Raw genomic sequence first — 17,367 nt, 5'->3', positions numbered from 1 at the left:
ATAATTTATCTACCAGTCAAGGACCTTTGACTCCAAAAATTACCTATTTTGTACAAGTGACCACCTGGTGTACAGCTCAGACATGGCTTTGAATTTTTGCCATGCTGTGTGAGCTCAGGCAAGCTGCTTCACCTCTCTGAGCTTCAGTCTTTTATCTATAAAATGGGAATGATAACAATATCTTAATTAATGAAGCAGCAATTCCAGTGTTAGGTATTTCCTCAGGAGAAATGAAAACATGTCCACACAAATAATTGTACATGTATGTTTCTACATGCTTTATTCATGATAGTCATAAACAACCTAAATATTCATCAACTGGTTAGCAAAGAAAGGAACAAACCACTGATGACATGAACGAATTTCAAAAGCATTTGTGCTCAGTGAAAGAAGCCAGACAAAAATTACATCTTATATAAATTTCATTTATACGAAATTCTAATAAAGGCAAAACATATAACCAGGGGCCAAGAGTGGAGGATGGTCTGCAAAGAGGTAGGAACTTCCTGGGTTGATGGGAATACTCTGTGTCATGAACATCGTGACCTGGGCAGGACAACTCTGCAGACAGCAGGCCCAGCCAGGGAGCAAGCTGGCAAGGCGTTCTGCAGCTAAGGTGAGTACCAGGTGACGCAAGGTGGAATAAGAAAAGTGCCCTTTGGAGGAGTCACTTATGAGGGGAATGGGGAGCAGGGCAGCAGGCCCCGTCTGCTGCTGGGAACCAGGCGCACTCCCGCCAGTCGCACCCCTTTTGATCCAGTGTCCGGCCGTCATGCCCGCTCCACCGCCCTCGCCTAGCCCCCGCGGGTGGTAAACGTCCAGTCCAGCAGCGTGCCCCTGCTTCCTTCCACACCCCTGGCCTGCCCAGCGCAGCTACGCCCAGCCCGTGTCCGTCCGTCCAGGACTGTCCTTGTGAAGGCAGTGCCCTGGCACGCAGGGCTGGGAGCTCTTAGCTGAGGATCGAGCTGACTGCACCAGGAGACGCTGGGAGGAAGGCCGAGGGGTGCAGAGGAGAGGCAAAGAAAAGACAGCAGCCCAAGAATCAGGCCTCCCTGTTACAGCAGGAGTCGCATCTATTTATATATGTTATGTCTTATTGCTCGGCAACCAGCTCTCGGCCCGGGCGTGGGCAGGGAGGAGGGGGTCTCCTGGTGCAGCGGGTTGGCGTGACTCATCCGCCGCGCACTCTGGCCTCCGGGCCTAGGTTAACAGACTCCCGGGTTTCACGCTGGGCCCAGGCGGCCAGGCCCTCCCTGCTGAGGAATCTGGGTTGGGGCAGTGCCAGCTCCCTGCTTCTCACCTGGCCCCAGAAGGGGTAGCGGGAGGAGTGTGGGTTCATAGAGGCAGGTGGACCACCTCTTGGCTCCTGGCTCTGCCACCTGTCCACTGTGTAGCCCTGGGCGAGTCACAGCCTCTGACATCAGCCTGCTTATACTGTAAAAGGAGAGTGTGAGATCATGTTGGAGGAGACTGTACAGTGAAATCTAAATGCATTTTAACTCTTCACACACCCTCTCCCATGCATTTGACAGTGAGGAAACTGCAGCCCAGGGCAAAGTTGACTGACTTCCCAAAGTCAACTCATTTGTACTCGGAGGAGGCAGGATTTGAACCAGGGCCTCTGTGGTTTAGAGCCCTGTGTATCTTATCACTGTAACGCCTACCTCATGCCCTCAAAATGCCTACCCATCCAAGGGGTGCAGAACTTGTAGGTTCCTGGGCTCACCCCGGGGATTCTCTAGAGTCAGCCCCTCCAAGGATGGGGGAGTACAGTATTCTGTCTGGTGTCAGGGTCGCGTTTCTCAGTCAGAAAAGCCCTGCCCTGGATGGTCTCAGGAATGAGGTTCAGCTGTCTGCCCACCTCAGCCTGCCTCCCCTTGCTCTCAGCCACTCACTTGAGACGCTAACCCCGTTATATACCTGAGTCACCTAATAGGGTGTCTTCCAACCACTGCACAGTGTCCGATTTTGACTACCAGCTTTCTTATGGCTACAGAAATCCCTTGTTTGAGTCAGTGTGGTGGATCCAGATCTGGCCATGTCACTCCTCCACTCACAGCATTTCAATGGCCCCCCTTGCTCACAGGGCTAAATTTAAACTCCAGTATGTGGCAAGCACACAAGGGCCTCCATCATGGCCTCTGCATCTCCAGCCCTCCTTGTCATCGTCATCAGCCACTCTTCTCCAGCCCCCAAATTCTCAGGAGCTCCTTGGACCCTCCCATCCTGCAGGCCTCCATACCAAGCTCTCCTAAGACCCTCCTGGCCTTACCAGGCTGGCATAAGCCTTCCTTCTCCAACAGTGGCACAGCACTGTGCCAGCAGGTTCTCAGAGCTTATTACAACTCGGGGAGGCAGGTCCCACCTCCATTTTATGGGGAAGGAAACTGAAGCTCAAGAAGGTAACCTTCCAAAGGTCACGTTCCCACTTGCGTCAGCACCTCCCCTGCCCACCCTGTGCACATGTCCATGACTGCCAGGTCCTACCCAGGCGGTGGCTGTTTGTATGTCTGTCTCTCTGGGAGACTGATGCCCCTTCCCCTTGCATGCCTGCTCTCCACCTACTACTATCTAAGGACATTTGCTGAGTAAGTGGATGAATGAACAGATTATGGACAAAACATTTATTTTAAAGAGCTTAAGGCCTCCATAATAAGGAATTTGGGGCTTTTGAATAAAGGCAGGAAATCTCTGGTTTAAGACCCGTAAGCTAATTTCATCCAGCTCTTGACACTTAAATAGAAAGTCTACCCTTATTATTCAGACCCATTTCTCTCCATAGCTATAAAAATGTAGCACTGTTTGACAGGCCCTTAGTAAATGCATCCTGAAAAGCTGCAGCCTGTGGGCACTCATTCCCCTTTTTAGGGCCTCACTTTCCCATTTGCATAATAAGAGTATGGCAAACTAGCAGGAAATAACCTGCATAAAATAGACAATTGAGTATGTCGCACATAACAAGAGTGAATACTGTGCCATAAAATTTTGAATGTATGGTAGGTCATGGTATAAAATAGACTTTTTCTTTGCTGTGGGTGGCAATCAGGAGAGTTTGAAAGCCCCAGCCTAAGATGGTCTCTGCAGCCCCCCTGGCTCTGAGCCTTAAGGATGTCATGATTGGGATCTGGAGTGCAGCTGGATCCCTGCACAAAGACCCACCACACCAGTGAGTGTGGTGCAGTGAGAGCCCATGTTATTTGACAGTCCATCTGCATCTGCTCCACTGTTCTTCAGTTTGAGAAAAGGAAGCAAAAATTGTACACATGGTCAAAAAAATAGAAAAGTAGACCTTTTCTGCTTTTATTATTATAATTTTTAAAGTATTAATAATAGATGCCCATGATTTTTTAAAAGTAAAAGTTTTTCCTCTCCCTCCCAACTGCAGCCTCCAGGTGTACACCCTAGAGGCAAGCTCTGCCAGTGCTGAATCCACAGGCTGTGCTCCCCACAGGGGCTCCCAGCCAAGGACTGATCGGCCAAGCTGCCCTCCCTCCCTCTCAGAGTCTGTCTGTCCCTCTGCCCCTCGCCTGGGCCCTGCAGTCCAACCGCTCCTTCCCACACTGTCCTGCCTGTCAGCACAGTTCTGCATTTTCATTTGACCAAGTTAAATCTGACTAGTGCCCAGATCTCACTTTCTCAATACCATCCTCCAGCAAAACAAGTCAGGGCTCTCAGAGAAACAGTTGATTCCATGGCTGGGACAGGGAGAGTACCAGATGAGCCTGGAGCACCTTGTGCCAGAATGTAAGGAAGGGATCAAGGACTGATGGGGCGTGTCCAAGGACATAGGAGCACATAGGAGTCAACTAAGGAGATCCCAATATCGGGTACAGATCCCAGATCTGGTACAATTTGAGTAAAAATAATTGCAATGAATTATAACCCATAGAATAAGAGAAATATCCAAGAGTTCATACAGATACAAAAATAATGGAATAAATACACATGGGGGAAAGAGTTCTTTTTTACAGTAGAATTCCAATTAATAAATATAGAAAGAGCGATGTACAAAGAAAATCACCATTTGCTAAAAACTGTGGTAATAACTGTTGCAGCCAGCAATCATCAACCGATGCTAAAATTAGTAGGCAAAAATATGAGAAACAGGATATTTACATACTCATAAAGCATCTCCCCCACAGGATATTTATTAATTACAAAGGGAAAATAGCAACTTTCCAGTGGAGAAACTTCAGAGAGATGCCACTTTAACCAAGTGATCAGAGCTACCATGACCAGTCATGAGATATATCATCACCCCTCCCCTGACAGAGGGTCCTGAGAGGCGCACAGCATCACTTCAATGGCATTTGTGCCAAAAAAAATGCATATCCTCAATCTAATACTGAGAAAACATCAGACAAATCCAAAGCGAGAAACGTCCTGTAAAATAGCTGGCCAGTGTCACAGCAACAAGGAAAGATGAGGGATCTGCCCCAAATGGGAGGAGACAAGTGCCATGTTGGATTCTGAATGAGATCCTGGACTGGAAACAGGACACCAGCGGGACCCAGGGGCAATGGCAGGCAGAGATGCAGGACCCAGCTGGGACATCTGCTTTCGGGAATCTGCTTTCGTCCCCAGCGGCAATCCGAGAGGCACCCCTCTGCCAGCCACAGCAGTATGTGATTAGATGCAATGGAGGCTTCAGGATCAGAACGATCCAGCAACCTGGCTCTGTTTCTCTCTGATTTCTTTAACTACACCATCTTCTGGGGCTGTCTTTGTTATCAGGCTGCCTTCTTCCTGATGGCCAAATGGTTCTAGAAGTTTCAGATCCCATGCCTGCTTGCCACTCTGGAGGAGACTGGGGGCTCTTGTGGTAGTTCTCTCCTTAAAGAACAGGAGCACGTTTCTTCCCCAGAAGTCTCCAAACTTACCTTCATATTCCACTGGGCTGAATTTGATTACAAGCCCATTCCTGAAGTAAATCTTGGGCCAGGAAATGCTATGCGCAGGTTGGCAAATACAATGAGATCACTCTCTGAAAAATCAGCGTCCACAGCCCCCACTCAGGAGCTGCGGGCAAGGGGCTGAGCAAGGGCCGGCTTTCCCTGAAGCACGTGTGGACAGGCAGATACCTGAACAAAACTGGGGTGCTGTTAGGAAGGAAGGGGAGAATGGAAGCTGGGCGGGCAACAGCGTCCACAACTCCAAGCAGTGTTCTCTCCTGTAATAATTGCCTTCCCTGGTGGAGTTTCCTGTGGAGCCAGGAGTGTGCCTGCAGCAGGCACGGACTTTCTGGTTTTCCCGATGGCTGTATTGCTTACTCCCAGTGAGCCAAAGGGCACTTTCTCCTTTATACAGCAGGCTCTCAAGAGTTGATTTAGAACAAGCCAGATCAAATGTGGGGGCTCAGGCAATGTCAGGTTTCTCTGTCCTGGAGAGAGGGATTCACAGTGGCAACCACCAGCTAGGAGATTTTTCAGGTCCCATGTCCTAGAGGAGGTTCCTCCAGGGCCTTCCAAGCCCAAATAGTCCCAAAGGCCGACTCCATTAACCACCTACACCCAACACGTAAGCAAGCTGATTTGTGCTGCTTCGTATTGTTCTCCAACTACATTAGAATCTTCTCCAGGCCAGAGTCCAAGTCCCATCTTAATTACTCTTGGTTTTTGGTATATCTCCCCCAAAAGACCTTACATGCTCTGGGAGATAGGGACTGAAGAGGTGTTGAGACGTAACTGCATACCTCTCACTTCTCAGGAACTGCCAGTTCCCTGGGCAGAGCCAGGACCTGGAACAGACCTGCCTGCTGATGAGATGGCTCCAGATCATCTGCAGGCCAGATTTGGTGCTGTGGACAATGTCAGAGGGGACAGTCTGCAGGACAGCAAACAGCTTTCAACAATTTTGACATGATCAATCGGTGAGACTACTCAGAAGACTGTGTTAGAATTCCGAATTGGGGCCGGGCAAAGTGGCTCATGCCTGTAATCCCAGCACTTTGGGTGGCCAAGGCAGGTGGATTGCTTGAACCTGAGAGTTCGAGACCAGCCTGGGCAACATGGAGAAACCCTATCTCTACTAAAAATAGAAAAATCAGCTGGGTATGGTGGTGTGCGCCACTCAGGAGGCTGAGGTGGGAGGATCACCTGAGCCTGGGATTCAGAGGTTGCAGTGAGCTGAGATTGTGCCACTGCACACCAGCCTGGGCCACAGAGTGAGACCCTTCCTCAAAAAAAAAAAAAAAAAAAGAAAGAAAAGAAAAAGAAAAGAATTTGAACTGGGTACTAGGCATAGTACCTGAGTGATGAAATAATCTGCACAACAAACCCCCGTGATACAAGTTTACCTATATAACAAACCTGCACATGCACCCTGAACCCAAAATAAAAGTTTACCGAAAAAAGAAAGAAAGAAAAAGAAAAGAAAAGAAAAAAAAAAATTCAAGACCTAGGATCAGAAATCAGCTCCTTGGCCAGGCGTAGTGGCTCATGCTTGACCAAGGCAGGAGGATTGCTTGGAGCCCAGGAATTTGAGACCAGCCTGCGACTTCGTCTCAGAAAAAAATTATATATAAAATAAAGCATTCTGAGGCTTCATCCACTCCTCACTCCTCAGAGAAGTACTGAAGCTAGCTAGAGATTTCTGCAGGGTGTGGAATGGGGAGAACGGCAGCGTGACTGTGTGTCACATTTGTTTCTGACACCTTTTTGTAGGTTTGAAATGCTTTTCAATAAACATTTTTAAGTAATATATGTGACAAAAATTCAACCAGCAGCGAAGTAGAGTGAAAAGTCCTCCTCTCATCCCTAGTACCCTCCCACCCCAGGTAATCCCAGTTACCAGGATTCAATACACATCCAAACACAAACAACACAAACAAACACAAACCGTGGTGTGTTTCTTGCCCATGGAGGCTCTGTCTCGGGTCCATGGGAATCAGTGGGAGTTGTGGGTCCCAGCTCTTTGGGAGGCTGAGGCAGGAGGATCGCTTGAGCCCAGGAGTTTTTTGAGACCAGCTTGAACAACATAGTGAGACCCCATCTCTACAAAAAAATTAAAAAATTAGCCAGGTGTGGTGGTCCACGCCTGTAGTCCCAGCTACTTGGGAGGCTGAGGCAGGAGGATCACTTGTGCCTGGGACGTTGAGGCTGCAGTGAGCCGTGTTCGCGCCACTGCACTCCAGCTTGGGTGACAAAGCAAGACTCTGTCTCAAAAAAAGTAGTCATGGAAGCTGAGAGCAGGAAGCCTCTGGCCAGCAGGTGAGCAGACCCTTTCCTGCTGTTGTGCATTGTATTTAAAAGAGAAAAGACAGACATGCCTGATACCTTCAAAGGTGTTCTTCACACAGCAGGTTGCAACCTATTAATAGATCCTAAAATCAGTTTAGTGTTTCATCACTGTCATCATCAAAAACCACCACCACCAACAAAAAAAAAAAACCCAGAATAGAATGTAAAGAGTGCATCCCTGCAGTCCTGTATAGGGAGAAATACGGTTTTGTGGAACTTGGTTGCGATGTAAAATGTACTTCTTAAGAGAAATACAGGGCTGAGGTTTTTGACATAAAGTTTGAACAGGACCACCTTAAGCCACAGTGTAGACTTTCCATAGGCCAAAACCTGGATCACCAAGACAGTGTGCCGCGGGCTGCAGGCCACACTCCTGGGAGCCTCAGGTAACCTTGTGCAGGCCTGACTTCGAGACACTCTGAGGATGAGCTGGTTCCTGGGTGCCCTCCCTCCCTCTTTCTGCTCCTCTGTCTCCTCATCCCCTCTCCGAGTTGCTGCCTCCGAGTTGCCTGCCCCGCCCCCTCCTCCTCCCCCGGCCCCGCTCCGCGTCCTTCCCGCCTTCCGCCTCCTTGTCTCCCCCTCTCCCCGCCCGCGCCGTCGGCGTCCCTCCCGGGCCCAGACGCGGCGCGGTCAGGGGGCGCTGACTCACAGGCTGACTCAGCTGCAGGCGCGCCGCCAGGCGACGCAGCGGGCGGGTGGCCGGGCGCCGGCGGGCTCGCAGCCGGGCCGCTGGCAACGGTGCTGGCGGAGGTGGGGGCGTGGCGCGGGATGGGCCGCGCGGGCCCTGCTGTGGCACAGCCCGGCAGCAGCCGCCCCGCCGCTGGGGCGCCCTGGAGGATCGGCCCTCCGTGGGGCCGTAACACCGGCGCTGCGGGGCGCGGTGGCCTCGCCAGAAGCTGAGCCCGGGAGGACGGCGGCCCCGGGTAAAGGACGGTGCCCTGGAAACGCGGGTCTCCCGGGAGCAGGGGACAGGAGGGAGACCCCGGCTCTCCCAGGCCTGCTGCCCCGGGGCCTTCAGACTGCCAGACTCTCCCGGCCAGCGGCCTGGGCGGGGGACGCGCAGACCCCAGCTGGGAGGGGGCGCTGGCTGCGTAGATCCGTTTGGGCCGCCTGCCTGGAAAGGTCCAGGTCCGGGCCTCCCCTCCTCTTCACACTGCCCCGGAACTCCAACTGCCCTCACCCTCGCCCCCACCACCACCACGGGCGCCTGCGGTCCAGCTGAGGCCCGCCTCCTCCAGGAAGGCTTCCTGGAGAGCCTGTTCTGGGTTAGGCCCGCCCAGGCCCACCTGGGGCTACTTATTTAATGTCACCTTCCACCTTGCTCTCTGGGTTTTTTGTGTGTATCTGGCTTCACCACCAAACTGAGCCCCTTGGGGGCAGCGACCGGGTCTTAGGTCTTAGTTGGCCCTTAAGCGCTAGGGCTTAGAGAAGACCCAGGTGGACAGGAGATGGGACGTGTATTCAACGACACACTTTAGAGATCCATCCCGGAACACAGCCATACCAGATCAAAAAAAAATCAATATAATATAGTATGTTAAAAATTATTGTAGGCCGGGCGCGGTGGCACACGCCTGTAATCCCAGCACTTTAGGAGGCTGAGGCGGGAGGATCACTTGAGCTCAGGAGTTTGAGACCAGCCTGGGCAACCAATATAGTGAGACTCCGTCTGTACAAAAATGAAAAAAAATAGCCGAGCGTGGTGGCTTGCACCTGTAGTCCCAGCTACCTGGGGAGGCTGAGGAGGGAGGACCCTTTGAGCCCAACAGGTCCAGGCTGCAGTGAGCTGTGATGGTGCTACTGCACTCCAGCCTGTAAGACAAAGGGAGAGACCCTGTCTCTAAAAAATAAAAACTAAATAGTATACACATATGGTGCTTATTTGAAATATACATATTGTGTGTTTTTTACCTTTCTTCTATATAAGTGCTGTTATTTAAAGAAAACAACAATATGATTAGTTCACAGTGGCTATTAGTAATAATAGGACTAATAACAAATAACATGTGTGAGAAAAATACAAAAATAGTTTTATAATGTTTCTTCCTGTCTGGTGATTTAGCAATTTATTTTAACTCATTATTAGATACTTAAATTTTGTACCAAAATACATAAATGTAAGACTTTAAAAATGGTGAATATAATAGGAGTATTTAAAAAGATATTACTAATATTTAATCAAAAATAACAATGACGGGCTGGGCGTGGTGGCTCATGCCTGTAATCCTAGCACTTTGGGAGGCCGAGGCGAGCCGATCACTTGAGATCAGGAGTTTGAGACCAGCCTGGCCAACATGGTGAAACCCTGTCTCTACTAAAAAAACAAAAATTAGTCGCCCATTGTGGCACCCGCCTGTAGTCCCAGCTACTCAGCAGGCTGAGGCAAGAGGACTGCTTGAACCTGGGAGGTAGAGGTTGCAGTGAGCCAAGATCACGCCACTGCACTCCAGCCTGGGCAAGAGTGAGACTCCATCTACAAAAAAAAAAAAAAAGAAGCCGGGCGCGGTGGCTCAAGCCTGTAATCCCAGCACTTTGGGAGGCCGAGACGGGCAGATCACGAGGTCAGGAGATCGAGACCATCCTGGCTAACAAGGTGAAACCCTGTCTCTACTAAAAAATACAAAAAACTAGCCAGGCGAGGTGGTGGGCGCCTGTAGTCCCAGCTACTCGGTGGCTGAGGCAGGAGAATGGCCTAAACGCGGGAGGCGGAGCTTGCAGTGAGCTGAGATCTGGCCACTGCACTCCAGCCTGGGAGACAGAGCAAGACTCCGTCTCAAAAAAAAAAGAAAGAAAGAAAGAAATTTTGGTCCTACGATACAGTAGGATATTTTGACTCTTGATTTCCTTGCCTGCAGCCTTTAGTAGGAAGTTCTTCCTTGATGTAGTGATGAAACTGAACATAGTTAAATGGAAAATCCTTTGACTTGTAGCTCTGCTGTTAGAGCGTCCACAGTACACTAACTCCTGAGGTCAGTCCAGTGTGAAGGCCTCAAGCTGTTAGCTCAACAAAAGCGTTTGAGAATGAAATACTTAGGACTGTACCTACCAGCAACAGCAGGGTTTTAGATTTGTAGGGGTTCGTTTCCAGCTGTCCAAAGATGTCCATTCACTTTGCATCTGCAGGCTGGTTTAGGTAAACCAGCAGTTTGTCATCTTTTGCATCTATCATGTAGGATATCCATGGCTAAGATATCCATCCTTTTTGAACTGTTTTTTTTTTTTTTTTTTTTTTTTTTTTTTTTGAGATGGAGTCTTACTCTGTTGCTCTGACTGGTGTACAGTGGTGCAATCTCAGCTCACTACAACCTCAACCTCTCAGGTTCAAGTGATCCTCCGGCCTCAGCCTCCCAAGTAGCTGGGAGTACAAGCGTGCGCCACCACGCCCGGCTAATTTTTGTATTTTTAGTAGAGACGGGGTTCACCATGTTGGCCAGGTTGGTCTCAACCTCCTGACCTTAGGTGATCCGCCCACCTCGGTCTCCCAAAGTGCTGGCATGAGCAACCATGCCTGGCCCTTTTTGAACATTTCTGAGCACACTGGATGTCATTGTAAGTTAAACCTCTCTGTCTCTCTCCCTATCTGTCTGTGTCTCTCTCAGGAAAAATAGTTTTAAAGCACAGAGATACTTTGAACTTGTGAAGTTGAAGTTGAATTCCAAATAAGTTACAGTTTTAGTAAAGAAGTGAGGAAGTCTTGTTTAAATTGGCTGTCCTTTTCTGGTGACATTTTGGTTTCGTTTCCAAAAAATGAGTCATTTTTCATTATTTGAGCTTTGTCACTACCTACCTATAACATCGACAACTCAGAGTTCATGCTTTTCCACAGCCCTTATGGGCTCCTCAAAGATCATCAGGTAGTTTTGGAGGAACAACTTATAAATTTCAGTTTGACTGTTTAACCATAATCTTTTTCTCTGTTTTCATTCTTAATATATTTCCAAATTAGACAAGGACATTCTTCTTGTCCCATGCTTTGAAAATATGGTTGTATAGCAGGCTGCCTTTTTACCCTGGCAACAGTGACAGCCCTCGTGTAGGCACATGTCCAAAGGGGGCCATCTCCTTCCATTTCTGGAATGTGAAAAATCTCATTAAGTGCTTTTTCATGCTTTGAGGGAACTGAAAAGCACATCAAAGCTTTCATTTGGAAAGCATCAATATCGCAGGGAAGCAAACTCCACCCCCTTTTACTGCTGTGTACAAAGTGTGCAGGACACTTAGTGGCTAACATTTTTAACTTTTCTTTGGTAAAGAGTTCATAGACTGCATGGAATTTGCAAAAAATTTACATTTGCACCGTCTGCCAAATAGGCAGATGGGCAAAGTCATGTTTGTATTTGGACAAGATAGCATCAACATTCTTTTTTTTTTCTGCAGGTGGATTAAAATCTTCATAGAAATAAAAAGGATGATTTGAAACTCCTTTTTTTCAAATCAAAGTGTTTACAAGTTAGGAGAACTGTTTTTCATTGCGATGATTGGATGCAGCACTTGGTTACTGTAGAAAGCATGACTGTTGGTGGAGTCTGGCAGAATCCACTGCATGTTGTCAAGGGCCAATACAGCTGCCATCAACACTTCTCCCTTTGTTCCCCCACATGATAGTTCAGTCACAGCCTGTGAATGAGGAAATGTGCCTCTGCTCAGTTTCGAAAAACAATCAAAGGAGCAGCACAATCACACAAATTCATTTTTGTAGTATGCCCTAGCTAATTCAGCAGCCACTGATTTTCAATTGGTATCTTTTGGGGAGTCAAAAACCTTTTTGGTTAATTTGGACATACTTGCCTATCTCACCGGGGACTTGTGAGGCAGTCTCTACAGTCCCTTCTTCCACCATGCCCAACCCCGAATTCTCTCTGCTTGTGCAGTATCCCTTGTTTTGATTCTTTACCTCCCTCATCCAGTTGTCTGTGTCACTCCACCTGTCATTAAAATAACAAGGCCATTTGGGTCACGTTGGCATTGATATTGGAACACCATTTCCTCATTGTCATCACCTGAATGCTTAAGAAAACATGGCCCCAGTATTCACCATGCTAAAATTAAACTAGCAGTGTCTCAGTACAAAGCACAACAATTAATCCACAGGCAAAGTGGATGGTCACATTCAAGATTACAGTGTGCTTAAGTTACATCACAAGGAGTGACATAATAATGGATGATCCTCTGTGGTGTACTGCAAATCATGGTTATTGTCCTCAGCAACAGAGACTAAGGAAGGTGATGTGTCCATTTGGCACTAAAACCCATGTTGCCTTCAGCCTCTGTTTCTGGGGTTGCCATGTGGGTTTTGTACCTTTCCCCTAATCTCTTGTATCAATAACTGAAAACCTCAACTTTTCTCTTCCCAAGGGAGAGTTTACTTTTAACTTTTTGGCTTCTTCTTTAGGACTTTTAGTGTTAAAAATGGTACAATCCCAGACCATTGGGATAGTTGATCATCTTACCATGTTTATAGAATCAGGAAATAATGTCTCAATTTAAAAAGTCAATTATATTTATAAATACTAGCAACAAACAATTATAAGTTCAAATTTTTAAAATGCCACTTACAGTAACATTTTTAAAACATGAAATAAGGCCGGGCACGGTGGCTCAAGCCTGTAATCCCAGCACTTTGGGAGGCCGAGGCGGGTGGATCACAAGGTCAGGAGATCGAGACTATCCTGGCTAACATGGTGAAACCCCGTCTCTACTAAAAATACAAAAAAAAAAAACTAGCCGGGCGTGGTAGCGGGCGCCTGTAGTCCCAGCTACTTGGGAGGCTGAGGCGGGAGAATGGCGTGAACCCGGGGGGCGGAGCTTGCAGTGAGCCGAGATCGTGCCACTGCACTCCAGCCTGGGAGACACAGTGAGACTCCGTCTCAAAAAAAAAAAAAAAAAAAAAAAAACATGAAATAAGTAGGGATAAATTTAACAAAATATGTTCAAGACCTATACCTGAAAACAATTAAACATTGGAGAGAGAAATTAACAAAGAGGTAAATAAATGTAGAGAAATACCATGCTAATAGATCAGAACACTCACTATTAAGATGTCTTTTATTCCTAAATTGTTCTATAGATTCAACTCAATCCAAATCAAAATTCCACCAGGAATTTTTTTTTTAGAAATTGAGAAATTGGTTCTAAAATTTATATAGAAGTAGAAAGGACATAGAATAGCCAAAACAATTTTGAAAAATAAGAACAAAGTTGGAGGACTTACACTACTTGATTTCATGACTTACCTGAATCTTGTAATAGCAATTAAGACATTATAATGTTGGCATAAGAATGAAAGATAGATTAACAGAACAAAATAGGGTCCAGAAGTAGATGTATGCATATGTGGTCAATTGATTTCAACAAAGCACCAAAGCAATTCAGTGGGAGAAAGGATAGTGATTGCAAGAAATGGGACTGTGACAACTAGAACTCCATATATTTTAAAGAATGATTCTTGGCCCCTACCTCACACCATATACCAAAATTAACAAATTCAAAAAGGGTCAGAGATATAAATATAAGAGTGAAAACCATAAATCTGCTAGAAGAAAACATAAGAGAAAGCCTTTGTGACCTTGAATGAGGCAGTGTTCTTTGGTAGGACACAAAAACAAGAACCATAAAAGAAAATGTTGATAATTGGACTTCATCAAAATTACAAACATCTGTTCATTAAAAGACACTGTTAAGTATAAAAGACAAGTCACAGACTGGGAGGAAATTTTTGCAACATACTTAGCTGACAAAGGGCTTGTTACTAGGATACATACAAGTTCTAAAAACTCAATTTAAAAAACCCTCAAAAACAAAGAAACAAAAAACAGCCCAAAGATGTAAACAGGCACTTCACCAAAGAAGATATAAATAGCAAATTAGCACAGGAAAAGATGCTCAAAATCATCAGAGAAGAGGGAAATGAAAATTAAAACTACAATGAGATACCACTACACATCTATTAAGAAGGCTAAAAATTAAAATTAAAAAACAACCGACAACACCAAATGCTGGTGAGGATGCAGAGTCACAGGAACACTCAGATATTGCTTGGTGGGAATGCAAAATGCCACCACCACTCTGGAAAAGTTTGACTTTATTTTCTTTTTTCCCAAAAGTAAACATGTACTCACCACATGACTCAGCAATCTCATTCCTAGATATTACCCAAGAGAAATGAAAACATATGCCCACACAAGGACCTGTACATAAATGTTCTAGCAGCTTCATCTAATGATAGCCAAGAACTGGCAAATGGATGACAGATTGTGGTACATCTATATAATGGAGACCAGTCAGCAATAAAAAGAAATAAAGTACTGATGTAGACATCCACACTGAATGAATCTCAAAAGCTTTATACTGAGTGAAAGAAGGCAGTCTTAAAAAGCTATGTACTGGCTGGGCACGGTGGCTCACGCCTATAATCCCAGCACTTTGGGAGGCTGAGGTGGGCGGATCACTTGAGGTCAGGAATTCAAGACCAGCCTGGCCAACATGGTGAAACTAAAAAATACAAAAAGTTTAGCCGGGTGTAGTGGCATGTGCCTGTAATTCCAGCTACTCAGGAGGCTGAGGCAGGAGAATCGCTTGAACCCAGGAGGTGGAGATTGCAGTGAGCCGAGATCACACCAGTGCACTCCAGCCTGGGCGACAGAGTAAGACTCTAACTCAGAAAAAAAAAAAAAAAAAAAAAAGATATGTGCTGTGTATGATTCCCTTTATATGCTATTCTGGAAAATGCAGATTATAGAGATGAAATCCAATCAGTGGTTACCAAGAGTTGGGGTGGAACACGGAATTTCTGAGGGTGATGAAAATGTCCTATATTGATGTGGTGGTGGCTGCACTATAACATACATTTGTCAAAACAAGCAGAACTGTACATTTTTAAAGTGTGAGTTTCCCTGTATGTAAATTATACCACAATAACCTGACAACAACAAAAAGAGAGAGACAATGGACTGCATCCATCCAACACCACTTCTTACCAAGGAGCTCCTGGGAGCCTCTCTAGTGTCTCCCCTCCCTGCCCTGCTTGGGGTGGGCTGAGCAGCACAGCGTCCCTGCAGAGAGAATGGAGAATGGGCAGTGCCCACACAGGGGGGTGGCATGGGGTGAGAAGGAACCTTAGTCCAGTCAGCCCTGACCACCAGCCCATCTCTCATCACTATTCAGCAGAGGGAACTCAAGTTGAGTTACTGGCACGTATCGGCAGAGCCAGGGCCAAACACAAGGGGTGGGGAGTGTCGTACAGATTACGGCTGCCTGAATGATCGGCCCTGATCTGTACAACAGATCTGTGCAGTCTGAGCTTCCACACGGCAGCAGCTGTCCTTGACCCCTTCCCCTCCTAGTCGGCCCCTCCCTGACCTTCCCAGGCCTGTGGGAAGGGCAACGCGCGTTATCACCTGGCTTTGATCCCCACAAAGCTCCGTGTGGTACCTGACTTTTCTCTCCAGGATATTTGGGGAGCTGAGAGAGGAAATTATTGTGGAGTGATCAACTGTTAAGTCCCAGGCCACGTTCGCTTTGTATAAAATACTTTAAAATAAGACCAGGCACAGTGGCTCCCGCTGTAATCTCAGCACTTTGGGAGGCTGAGGAGGGAGGATTACTTGAGGTCAGGAGTTCTAGAGGAACACAGCAAGACCTCCTCTCTCCTAAAAATTTTTTAAAATTAGCTGACCGTGGCGGCACGGGCCTGTGATCCCAGCTACTGAGGAGGCTGAAACCGAAGAATCGCTTGAGCCCAGGAAGTCTAGGCTGCAGAGAGCTGTGATCCCGCCACTGCACTCCAGCCTGGGTGACAGAGCCAGAGTGACCCTGTCTCAAAGAAGTTTTTTTAATTAAAAAATTAATAAACTATTTAACGTGACCCTTATAACAGTCACCTGAGATGGACACTGACCCCGTTTTACAAATGTGGACATTGAGACGCAGGGAAGTTAAATCCCCCTGTCAGAAAAAGGCTAGCGGAGGTTTACGGCCGTGTGAACCTGACTTCGGAGGTGAAGTCTTTGGAACACCATTAATTGTGGCTGGCCTTGCCCCACATGCATTTGGTTCTTACTCCTTTGCTTGGGTCTTCATCGATGCAGCGAATTCCTCAGCCACAGATGTCCCTCTGCTTTCTAACTCACAGCAATCTTGCTGCCCAAAGTCCTGCTCTGGCTTCCTGGGTGCAGCTGACCGCGTTCGGGCCCACGTGGGGCGGCTCACACCTGGCAAGTCAAGCGGGTGAGGCCGCGCTTGTGAAGGGCGCCTGGTTCCTCCGCAGGAGCGGGGCGGCGCGGCGCCGCCGGCTGGAACCCGGGGTAACTGCAGAGACCACTGGGATCACAGGAATGGCTGGCGGCAGGACCGACCCTGCCTCGAGGAGGTGACGGGGTTTCCTGCGCTGCAGGCCGAAGAGGAGTCCGTGACGCAGCCCTTGGTGCAGAGCCCCCGTCGGCCGACAGGCGTGCAGAGCTCTGCAGAGGACCCTCCCGCCCTCTGGGCAGCCTCCCAAGCCGTGGCACCCCCAACCCCCAGCACTGGGCACCTGGGAGCACTGCAGCCGTCCTGGCTCGTACCGGTGCCCGTGCTTTGGGCATCTGGGCTGGTTTGGACATGGGTGCCCGGGCAGAGTCCATTATGCAGGTCAGAATCAGTGTGTGGAGCCTGCATAGACTTGCCCTGGAGCGGCTGCCTGTGCTGGGGTGGGGAGGAGTGGAGGGCGAGAAGTCGGTGGGGAAGGGAAGCGGCGCCAAAAGAATACCCACAACATCTTGCACCTAGAAGGCAAAGCAGACGGCAGTGATCCCTGCAGACTTGCGGGGGCGACGCCTGGAGCAAGAACGGGGACATACAAGCTGGTGCCTTGTATGGTTGTGTATGGGGTCTTCATGCTTCCTGCCTGAGTTCCCACGAGCTTGTCTCTGCTTCTCTAGGCAGCTACCACAGCCTGTCACAAACAGCTCCTGGCTCTCCACTTCTCATAGTCTCAATTCCAAAATCCATTGCCTCACCCTGCACCTCCTCTCCACCTCCACCTCCTCTCCACCTCCGCCCCTCCCAGCACCTCCCAGCTGCTTGTGTTCTGTGTCTGCCCATTCTCTCCCGCCCTGGGGTGGGGCGGGAGGCGGGGCTTTCCTCCTGTCTG

General features: G+C 48.1%; 1 long non-coding RNA gene across 1 annotated transcript; it reads right to left on the bottom strand.

The window, feature by feature from the left end:
• Positions 1-406: 406 nt before the first annotated feature.
• LOC108581773 lies at positions 407-6,975 on the bottom strand. The gene is made up of 2 exons (XR_001894548.3): positions 6,838-6,975; positions 407-1,434 (listed from the first exon to the last, which is right to left on the bottom strand). It is a non-coding gene; the product is annotated as an uncharacterized LOC108581773 (long non-coding RNA).
• Positions 6,976-17,367: the final 10,392 nt, after the last annotated feature.

This window comes from Papio anubis, chromosome 10 (genome assembly GCF_008728515.1).
Source record: "Papio anubis isolate 15944 chromosome 10, Panubis1.0, whole genome shotgun sequence".
In the NCBI taxonomy this organism is placed as follows: domain Eukaryota; kingdom Metazoa; phylum Chordata; class Mammalia; order Primates; family Cercopithecidae; genus Papio; species Papio anubis.
This window is presented reverse-complemented; position numbering and strand designations above follow the sequence as displayed.